The sequence below is a fragment of the Triticum aestivum genome, chromosome 7A (assembly GCF_018294505.1).
Source record: "Triticum aestivum cultivar Chinese Spring chromosome 7A, IWGSC CS RefSeq v2.1, whole genome shotgun sequence".
NCBI lineage: Eukaryota > Viridiplantae > Streptophyta > Magnoliopsida > Poales > Poaceae > Triticum > Triticum aestivum.
Window position 1 is genome coordinate 211866513 of NC_057812.1, and position 11334 is coordinate 211877846.

Sequence of the window (11334 nt, forward strand, 5' to 3'; positions counted from 1 at the left end):
CCCCGACAACAGTGCCAGAAAAAGGTCTTGATAACCCACAAGTATAGGAGATCGCAACAGTTTTTGAGGGTAGAGTATTCAATCCAAATTTATTGATTCGACACAACACTACAAAAGAACACTTCCGTGATGATACATGTTTGTCATAGTAGGTCACGTTTTCTGTCATGCATGTACATCCATGACGATTTTATGACAGAATCAAGATAGTCATACCTGTGTTGTCGTAGAAGTGTTCCATGACATTACCAAAATTATCATCATGGAAGAGTCCACTTCCATGACGATAAATGGCACGTCATGGAAGTGTTTTCATCAAGGGTAACCGACATGTGGCATCCACCATAACAGGTTGCCGTTAAGCTATCGGGTCCGGTTTTGGATCCGATAACCCGTTAATAGCCTGGACCAATGGGGATTTTCCACATGTAAAATTCTCATTGGCCGGAGGAAACACGTGTTGGCTCACCGTTGGGACAGATGTCATCCACTCATTGGACAGGAGGCACCTACGATACGTCGACACGTGGCACGGCCCAACAGAGGCACATTCCGGTGAAAAGGCCAGCCCATTTGACTTGGTCGAAGAGGTAGAGGGCCGGCCTACGGAAAGCATGTCAATGGTCTGTTAGCATATAGCCCTTTTACAACCCGCTAGGTCACGGCCCGTTACAGCTTATCCGAATTAGGCCTAGTAGCGTCATCTAGGCCATCTAGTATGATTCCAGCCCTTGTAACTTCTGGCCCATGTATGGCCCATGACGTCTTTCTGCCCATATGAGGCCCTTTGTAACTCTTGGCCCATTAACGACCCGTGGTGAAACTGGCTCGTAATGAATAGTGTATCACTTTATACCCATTAACAGCCCATTAGACCGTCGGCCATTTCCAGCCCGTGTTAACTTTCGACCTTCTAAGGGCCCATTTATTCTTGGACTCATTTCCAGAATTCGATTACTTACGGTCAGTTACTGGCCTGTTCAGCTTGTGGGCCAAATTCAGCCCGTGGTTACAGTCAGCCTGCTTGTGGCCCATTAACACATTGGGCTATTTTCGTAGCATCATCAATTACGGCCTATTAACGTCCCATTATGGTTGGGCCATAAAATAGACGATTATCACTCTAGCTCGTTTACGACCCATTTTGCGGTCCGTCATTGGTCCACAAATAGTACGACCCATGTTTGGCGAAACGATTATATGACCCGTAGAAGGCCCATAGATGAGACGGTCCATAGAAGGCCCATGGATCCTACAGCCCGTAGAAGGCCCATGGATCCTACGACCCATGGAAGGCCCATGGATCGTATAGCCCGTGGAGGGCCATGGTCACTACAGCAGGTAGCAGGACCATGGTCACAACAGTCCATGTGTTGCCATGGTTATTGTGGCCTAGTTTATTGTGGCCACTAGAAAAACGCAGAAAAAGAACTACAATGACTACAAGAAAACAACTAAACAAGACAATAAGGAAATAAATAAGCAAGGAACTAACGCTAGGCTATTACGGCTATTACACATATTACATCCACTGGGCATCAAAGTTCGCCACCAGTGCAAATATAGGGAACAAAGCAGCATATTACATACACTGGCCGTCTAAATTGGACACTAGTGCAAATAAATGCAGCAGCAAAACAAGTCCATAACTGAAACAACTTCAGAATAGCTCAAGAAACATTATCCTGGGTATCCACCATGCTGGCAATAAGTTTAGCAATCTTATTAGCTTTGTCCCGTTTGGCACTAAAACCCTCCAACGCTTGTTGTTGCACCAGAATGTATGCATCTGAATGCTCCAGGGACTTTCGCGGTCCTTCTGCTTCTTGTCGCAGCACAGCTGATCGATGTCTTTCAGCTTGTAGTTGAGACTCAAGAAACCGAACTGATTCAGACAGTGAGTTTGAATAGCTTGTGCAAGCGGTAGTGGCCAGTAACTCGAACACTAAACCAAGACAGGACTTTGGGGTTGTCTCACTGTCTTCAAGATAGTTTTCCTTAGCTGTTTTATCAGCTTTGTTGGAGACCAACAAGGATGTCTCACTATCCTGAACCTTATCTGCATTACTTCCTTTACCATTGCTTAATAAGGCACTCTTCCCCAATATTCTGTCAGCATTCTAAAAGAAGAAACAAGCAGACACATAACAGGTTTAGCATGTACTAGTATATGAAACTCATTTCGGTGAACCAGTTCATTAGTAAGGTGGACAGGATTAAACTACCAAGTCTTCTATTGCCAAGTAGTACATAATAAAAGCATCAAACAAACATATATCTATGTCCTATGGTCACTGCATTGTCTTGCCAAATCAAAATAGAGACACGGTTCAAATCATATCAGTTCAAGACAAAGCAGCACTGAAAGAATACAAAGCGTGGGAAACTACACGACACAACAAGATTTCAGATGGGTACCACGGGTCTACATGTACAACAACACTATTGGCTCTGTTGTGATGCTAGTAATGTGCATGATATGAGAAGTCAACTGTATACACAATTGAAATTGAAATCAACAGAGCTATTGATAAGAGCAAACCTGTTAAAGAAACATGCGTGAACATACCTGTTGTGCCATTGGAGTTTCGATTGGATCCTTCAATTTAAAAATAAGTTTGTATGAGTAAATACAGTGATACAAGAGCAAAGCAGTATGCACGATAGCAATGGAATCTTAAATGAGAACAGTTGTTCTTCAGGTTTAAGCACTTGTTCTACATGAACAGAGTACAGTAAGACGCAAGAATATAGTACTTAAAAATAGAAAATGAGCTCATAGACCTTACCACATTCTTGGTTCGGGACCAGTACAGAACAAGGCGTTCCCAGTCATCGTCCAGTAAATGTGTCTCAGGAGAACGTAAGGGAATTTGATGAGTTTCTTTGCCAGTGAAGTACGTTTTCTTCAGGTAATTCCGATACTGCCACCAAGCATTCTTGAAGATAGCAGAGGTATTAGCACAGGTTACCTCATCCTGAGTTTCCAAATCGGTCCTTCTCTATAGAGAAAAATGGGAAAATTTGTTGTATTATAACCATCATGGAGGTAGAATGTATGGGACAAAGCAAAGTAATTGCCATGAATAACATTACTTACACATAACTCCTGGACAAACACCTGCAACTGGCATTTTCCTTCATCTTCAGTATAATATTTCCATGATGGGAAGATACGCACATAGGATTTAACAACATCAAATGCGATAGATGCTAAACTACGACTGGCTGGTTGTGCTTCCTCCACAGGAATAGGTGTACTAACTGGTGGAGTTGGGGTTCGCCGTGGTAGTACTGGCGCTTTGGGCACTGGAGCTGCCTTACTAACTGCTCTTGTTTGGGAGCTCTGTGGTGGAGATGGTGTTGTGTCAACAGGAACTGGGTTACTATCTGCTGGGGTTGGGGTTAGATTGGGTGAAGCTGGTTCTCTGTCCATCGCAGTAGGGGTACAATCTGCGAGAGTCTGGGTTATGTGTGGTACGTGCATGTACAACCGGGATGCTATCTCCACCAAGAGGTAGCACTGTTTTATTTGAAGACCGTGTTTTTACTCCGCTAGATACTGGCATCACCCGCTCCAATTCAAATGGCTGATAAACAGGAAACATAGTTGAATGTACAGATATTGTATGAGACAGATGCAATATATAGTGTGGAAAAAAGAGGGCATGAAATAGTTGACATGTATATTGTTTAACTAAAACGGATAACATGACATAATTTCACATATATGATGTCTATCTAAACTGGATAGCATAGCATAACATAATTCAAAGATATGATGAATAACTAAACAATATCGCATGACATAATTCACATACATGTTATCTAAGTAATCATGATCACATGATTTAATTCACATATGTGATTTATATGCTAAGCAGAGGGCATTCACATATATGATGTCTGAACTAAGAACATGGTGTTGAATATTGTGTATATGATGTCTAAACTATGCAATGCAAGACACCATATGCATGATATGAGCAGTATAACCGTGCCAAGTTAGAGCATACACCTCGGTGGGGGAATAGGACTGGTCATCTGTCTCTGAATCCATCTCTGAGGACCTATCGAGACCCAACAAGAGATCTGCTTCGACAGGTATCATTGTCTGCTCTGAAGGCCTTGTTTTCACTCCAGATTTTTTCCATCTCCCACTCAAATGGCTGATTCACAGGAAGAGTAGTTTAACGTACAAATATTGTCTACAAATGGAAATGTAATGAAGAAAAGGATGGGCAAGATATCATTCAAATATATGATGCCTGGTTAAACAGGACGGCATTGCACATTTCACATATATTATGGCTGGCTAAAAGACATGGGACTGCATAATTCCCATATATGATATAGAAACTAAACAGGTGGCATTACAAAACATGTCTAAACTAAGTAGATGAAATATATGATGTCGAAAGTAGGCACTGCAAGGCAGCATATGCATGATATGACTAACATCATCATGCCAAGGTAGAACAAACACCTTGGGGGGTAAATAGGAGTGGCCAGCTGCGCCTGAATCCGCTTGAGAACGGATACCTTCCTCTGGATTACAATCTGGAGAGGGGGGAGGGTTTGCCATTGAACCCACCATGGAGCGATGTCTGCATGACATTGTATTGCTGCGCAAAACTCTTCTCTTTTTCTCTACATGTTCAGCATGACTGTGTACAATATCTGACATGCATACGAAAAAATATGGTGAGATTATGTAAGGAGAGCATGCAGAAATCTAGCGTGATGGTAACAACCAGTGGGTGGATCCAAAAATAATGATAGCATGCTGATGATTGCATTAATTTAATAAAAAAAGACAGATGATGATTGCTTTACTATTTGTTTCCCTCCCAAGATGAACAACATAGGCATACCCTAGGTGAACCAGATATTAGACAGAGATACTATTCATTGCTGCCTCGATATGTGCCCCACAACTAATTTAGAACTCAAGTTTGAACATTAATTTGGACCTGACTTGGAGTCTAAGAGGTGAACAGGATGATAAAGTACCAGGTAATTTTAAGCAATGCATAACATAAGCAGAAACAAAAGAGTGTGACCTCTCTTGTGGACTCGTGTAATCCTCACGTTCATCTGCTGAGTCAATGATGGTGATACTGTTGTGGTGGGTGCCGGCGACAGGGAAGGAGATCTAAGGCGGTGAAAGATGGCCAGGAGTCGTGATGTCTGGTTTGGTGGATGCTTCTGTCGACGGAGCAGCTCAGGTGAGGTGGACGACATCACGGCAGGAGCAGGACAAACCACACACAGTTTTCTTCGACACCTACCTGTAACTGAAGTACTTCTGTAAGGGCTCATTTGGCTTGCATGATTCTAAAAACGCAGGGATAGGAAAAACACCGAAATGTGATATGAATACAGATGGTAAATAGAGCATTTGTAAACACATGATTTCTATCAACTTAGGTGTTTGGTTCACAGGAATTGGAAAAGCGAAGGAATGCAAAGAAACCTGGCCAAAATAAAGTGAAACCATATGAAAGCGTGTACAGTTAGAATGTTATTCTGCCACTAATGCATTTGGTGATGTTTTCATGCATAGTATTTTGAAAAGTAGGTCCAGGTGGATGTTTTGCTCCATTTCTTTCAACAAAATGCATGAATAATTCAATAGTAGAGTGTCATAGGAAAATTTCCTATTGCTATGTTTTTCCGTTGAACCAAAATAGCCCTAATGGATCGACATGAATGTATATTAATAAGTGATGTGACAAGTGTACAACCTCTTTGTCGTATTCGTGTCGACCTTAGAATCATTGGGTTGGTCACTGAAGAAGTTGAGGCAGAGGTGGCTGTCGGAGGTGTGGAGGAAGATCTGAGGAATCTGTAAACGGCGTCCAGGGCACTGCTCTGTTGTGATGGATCGTTCCATCATTGGAGCAGCTCCGGTGAGCCATAAGAGGTCGAGGGTGAAGCAACACAAGACAAACATCATTAATCTCAAGTGGGATTCTAATATCATCTCCAATAGATGATGTAAAATACATTACCAAAAAGTGATAGATGTAAAATTTACGTCACCAAAAACCACCTGACTACAACAGATGAGGTAAAAACTGTTGACTCTGAACTTAACTGTCGAAACTGAAATTTACTATGGAATCTGAATGTTACTGTCGGAACTGAATGCAATGGTAGCACAGAGGCACTTCACATGTAGTTTAGGGAGGGCCTGCAGTTCATCTTCAACCTGCACCCCCTTGAGCCGCTAGCCACCACCGGCTGAACCATCGACCACCGCTGCCCGCGGCCGCCGGCGCTCCTGTGCCGCCTCGCCGCCCCGAAACAACTCCCCACCGTCGGTCTGCCGTCGCCCCGGGCAGCCCTCTAGCCCCCCCCCCCCCCGCCGAGCTTCTTCTCCGGCGATCCCCATGCCACTGGCCCACCACCACGCCCCCTACTGCCAGCGACCACCGCCCCCATCCTGAACCCTAAGATAGATTGTGGGGTACCTCTCTGGCGAGCCCCCCTCCTACTGTGGGTGGTTCTTCGTTAACTCCGGCAAGCCCCCCCACCCCACCCCTTGACAATCGATTGACCAAAAAGTTGATTCAGTCGACTGAAGTGTAGCTAAATTGGAGCAGAACGGTAGCACGAGCGAGGGGGAGAGGAGCAGCAGCAGCGCGCGCGAGCGAGCGAGAGCCGGAGTAGCAGCAGCAACGCGAGTGAGCAAGCAAGAGCCGGAGCAGCAGCAGCAGATCCAGCCGCCGCCGCCAAAGGGGCCTCACACTGGGGGAGAGTCGCTGTGGAGATGTCGCCCATGGCGCCGGCTTCGAGGTAGCCGCGCCATGGGGGTACGGGATAGAGCACCATCGGTGCCGGGAGGTCGAGTTAAGGAGAAGGTGTGACGCGATGAGTGTACAACCTCTTTGGTGGCGCCGAGTAGGCCTCTGCTTTGTCCGAGGAGTCGGTGAGGATGTTGCAGCTCCGGTGGAGCAGGTTAAGGCAGCGCTGTTGGGATGGAGCAGGCGCGATAGATGAGGCGATCATCGGAGCAGCTCCTTGGAGGTGGAGGACGAGGCCGTTGAACCAGCGGGACAACGAGATGGACGACGGACCCTCATCCGGGGAGGTGGATGAGGGACGTCGAGCTATTGTGGTGGACGACGTCGTTGGGGAAGAGGCTCCGGCTGGGCAGCGGTGAGGTGGCAGACGGAGGAGGGTGGGGTTTCGCGGCTGGAGTGAAGAGGTTATGGCGGCCTGGGATTTCGAATGGTGAAAAGGAGGCGATGGGAGGGGGGAACCATGACTTAGGGACGTGCTTGTCCAAAATGTAGGGTGTGTTACAAAAGTATCCCCACCGATTTGAACTAGCGTCCCTTTCGGCTCAGGGTTAGAAGGGGGATTTCGCGTGTCGGGATTTGGCAGCTGGAGGGAGTTTTCGCGTGCGTTGTAATTTCGGGATAGCAAGGCGCGGGTTGTGAAGGCGCGAGTTTTGGGAGCACGATATCTGAATTTTTGGGATATAACAAGGCGTGGGTTGTATTTTGGGGACAAGCCTAACATGTAATATTGTACTTGTATGTACCAAATCAATTTGCACTTCCCTCAACGAAAAAAACGAAACAAATAAAACTATTCACACCACACAAAGAGAGAGTCTTGTCCTGTTTTACTATACAAGTGCTATTCAAAGCTATGAATCCATGTTATGTCCAATTAATTTTTTTCGCTGGCTACATAATGCATGTAACCTACTCATACCAACATTTTAGTGCATTCCAAATATCTATACTACCGCTGCAATTTGAACTAAATTTGAATTCGTTTCTCTATTTGAATAAGAATCTACAATCATGATTGTTGCCAACTTCAACCATCATTCGTGTATTACCTTAACAACACACCACATGATTACTATAGAGATAGATATGAACTATGTGTACTATATGAACTCGAATTTAATTTTTTGAATACACTTGATGTTCATTCCAAATAATAGTACATTTGATGTACTAACTAGATATTCATAATCTGAACTATGTTCCATACGTACACCGTGTTTATGACACAAAGTATAGTGCCCCCCTACATTATGACAAGTATTTAGCCCTGAGCTGCAAAACCACACATTAGCCCAAATTATAATCAATGTTCAACATTATGATATCTTCTTCAAGTATCTGTATCCACTTTTTTATAATGAATTATGATCTCTATTCGTCTTTTACACCTTCACGATCCTCTTCTCTTTGTACCTAGCTAGCGCTAACTTTCTATCATGCATGCACACGCCCGCCCCCCTCTCACCCTTTCTCAGCGTCCCCTCCATTGTGCATGTTTGTTATTTCTCTTTAGGTCGTTCACCCGCGGTGTGTGTAGGCCCCCCGGCTCCTTCTTTCCGGCACACACCGGACGATATACCTCTCTAGCCAAGTGCGCCTACCACAAACACATACTTCCCCTCTTCTCTTCTCACCGTCCATGCCCCCTATGTCCAATACGGTTCCATGCAGGTGCACACTCCCGCCCCTCTTTTCATCGATCTCATACTCGCACACTCCCCCCCCCCTCGACATAGTAGGCCTCTCGCACCACCTCCTAGCCGCACCCCTCTCCCCCTGTCCGTCTCTCCGGACATTATTTGCTTCTAACACATGCATGCATGTATATGTACTGATCTCCCTACATATAGCTAGGTCGACTATAATTCTTTTTCCCCACGCATTAATAGACTTACCTCACTAGTTATGTCTCTCCCTTTCTCGGGACACAATGGTTGATCTTCCTATGTAGTTATGTATGCTTACTACAACCATATCGTGTCCCCTCATCATCCTTGCATACCTCCCGACCCGTCTCTCACACGCACGTGCATAGACAGACAGACATCCCCGACCCTCTCTTATTGATATTGCACTCGTACCCTTTTTTTGTCCAGCAGGCCTCTCCCACCATTTGTGAGAAGCCACTCCACCACCAACCCTCCGACACTCTACCTTTGTCTCTCTCCCAACCTTATTCCTCGGCTACACATATGGATGGATGTTGATTGATCTCCCTTAATACATAGCTAGGTCTCTCTCCTTCTCCACACATATACTAGTCGATCTAACTCTCTATAGTTAGGTCTCTGCCCCCTCCCCCCCCACACACACACCGATAGTCGAACATTGTAGGTAGGTATCCATGCGACAGAGAAAAACTGCACCTCGGCCCTCTCAAATTCCAGTAGGCCAGCCGCCTTGTATCTTTGACGTGGGCAAACACAAATTCCATGGCACTCTTTGTCGATCGCACAACCACACACTTCATCCCTATTTTTGATTCTATCGATATCTCACCCCGATGATCCCTCTACTCTCTTCTCGTGGACCGCTGCCTCTATATATGATATATCAACAAACCATCTCTCTCACACCCACCCACGTACGTACCTGCACCTAAAGAAGAGGTGCACGCAGGACGCACGTACTCACGTCTCGTTCCCGGCTACACCTGCGCGGGTACACGGTGGAGTTTGTTTCTGTATGAAAAGGCAGCCCACGTGATAATTTGACGCGTGTAGTGGTTGTTTACTCGAAGGAGGGTCGTGTACCATGTGAAGATAGAACAAAGTTTGACTTGACGCATCAGTATTAAATAAAGTTATATTCCTCAATGGCACGTACGGAATATAAAACGATTATCGTGGGGAAAATTGAAAAATCCGCTCCACTATATACAACGGAGCCTGCCTGCCGGGGTTTGTCTCTCGTCACACCATCTCAGACAAGGCGTCGGTGGCCTCTCTCTCACTGTTGGTCAATGATCTGGCTGCATCCCGTTCGCCGGCGGAAAGGGAGGATGTGCATCGTTTGTCCGTTCGATGGCGTTGAGGCAGCACGTCCCATTCTGCGGTACCCGCCATTCTCTCTGACCAAGCCCCGACGCGTAGGGCCTTTGCCACTTGCTCGCTGCCGCAGTATGGGAAGATCCCGGCCGCCGACGCCCTCCTAGTAACATCTCGATGACCCTTAGGTATAGCTTCCTCCAGCCTTGCTCCACTGCCCATCTTCCCACGTTGCTGCATGTGGAAAATCCTGCATGTGGATCTTCTTTAGTTGTTTGCTTAAAACGTATCTCGGCCGGCGTACTTTCCATCTTGCAATCTCGTCCTCAAACCATTTCTGATAAACCACCATGCTGCTATCTTCCCCTTATTACATGGAATATGCTCATTTTTTGTCGGCTTATGTGTCTTCAACTCGTGTTATTGGGCAGTAATTGTTCCTTTCTACCTTTGTTTGCAAATAGGGATATCCATTTCACCTTGTTGCTATTGCGACCCTTTGGTGAACTGCACAAATCATTTTTTCTTAAGAGTGTTTTGTGCAGTTCTGCCAAAATGTCACACGGGCAACATTTTTACATTTCTATGGGACTGCAGAAAGGGAGATTGGTTTTGCTGTCCTCCTCATCCAACTTCATGCCTAATCTTCTCCAACAAGTATTTAGTCCTAAAGAGAGATCGCAGAGGTGATCGGCTTCTATTTTTATGTGTTATATTTCATCATCTAGTTCCACTATTATTGTAATCACACTGACTGGATATCTTTGCAAACAGGGATGGTCAGCTCGATTTTAGTGGAGCTGCACAAAATGATTGGATTGTGATGTCCTCCATACACCTCTTTTTTAGCTACAGAGCTGGGCGAAACTAGCTGCAAAGCAATGAACACTGTGCCTAGGAAATGGAGCCATGCCTACGAACAACATCAATCAATTATATATTTTTTATTTATTTGTACACCTTCTCACAACTTTGTCTTCGGTTGTGATGTGAATATTGACGCTGATCTGCGAACCATTGAGATGCATTAGCAGCGATGGTAGTTTCATTTGTATTTGATGGAATGTTGTAACAAGATAATCTTGAGGCAAGAGGACACATGAATCCTAAGTTGAAACCTTTTTTTCCTGTGGGAACCAAAGTTGAAACCTTCATAGCATCACAGTACAATTTCATTAAAACTATGCATACATATAAACAAATCCTGAAGGATTTATAGCAATGCCATAAAGAATTCAACTTCGTTTCGCCGACATGTGGGACATCCTTCATCCGGCTCCACCTACCATGCAGCAATATTGAGTGCACAACTGCAAGGAGAGATTCACCCCGGTCGTTGCATCGCAGTAGTAATGACTAGTTAGTAGTCAAATGACATAGCCCCACCTTCGCCACAGTAAGTTGATTGGATGAAGCAACCATCATTTCTCTGTTTGTTGAATCCACTGGTACTCCCATATTTCCAGAGTAGTAAGTTGCTCGGGCGAAGAAACCATCACTTCACCTTTCCCACAGTAAGTAGTACTCCCTCCGTCTAG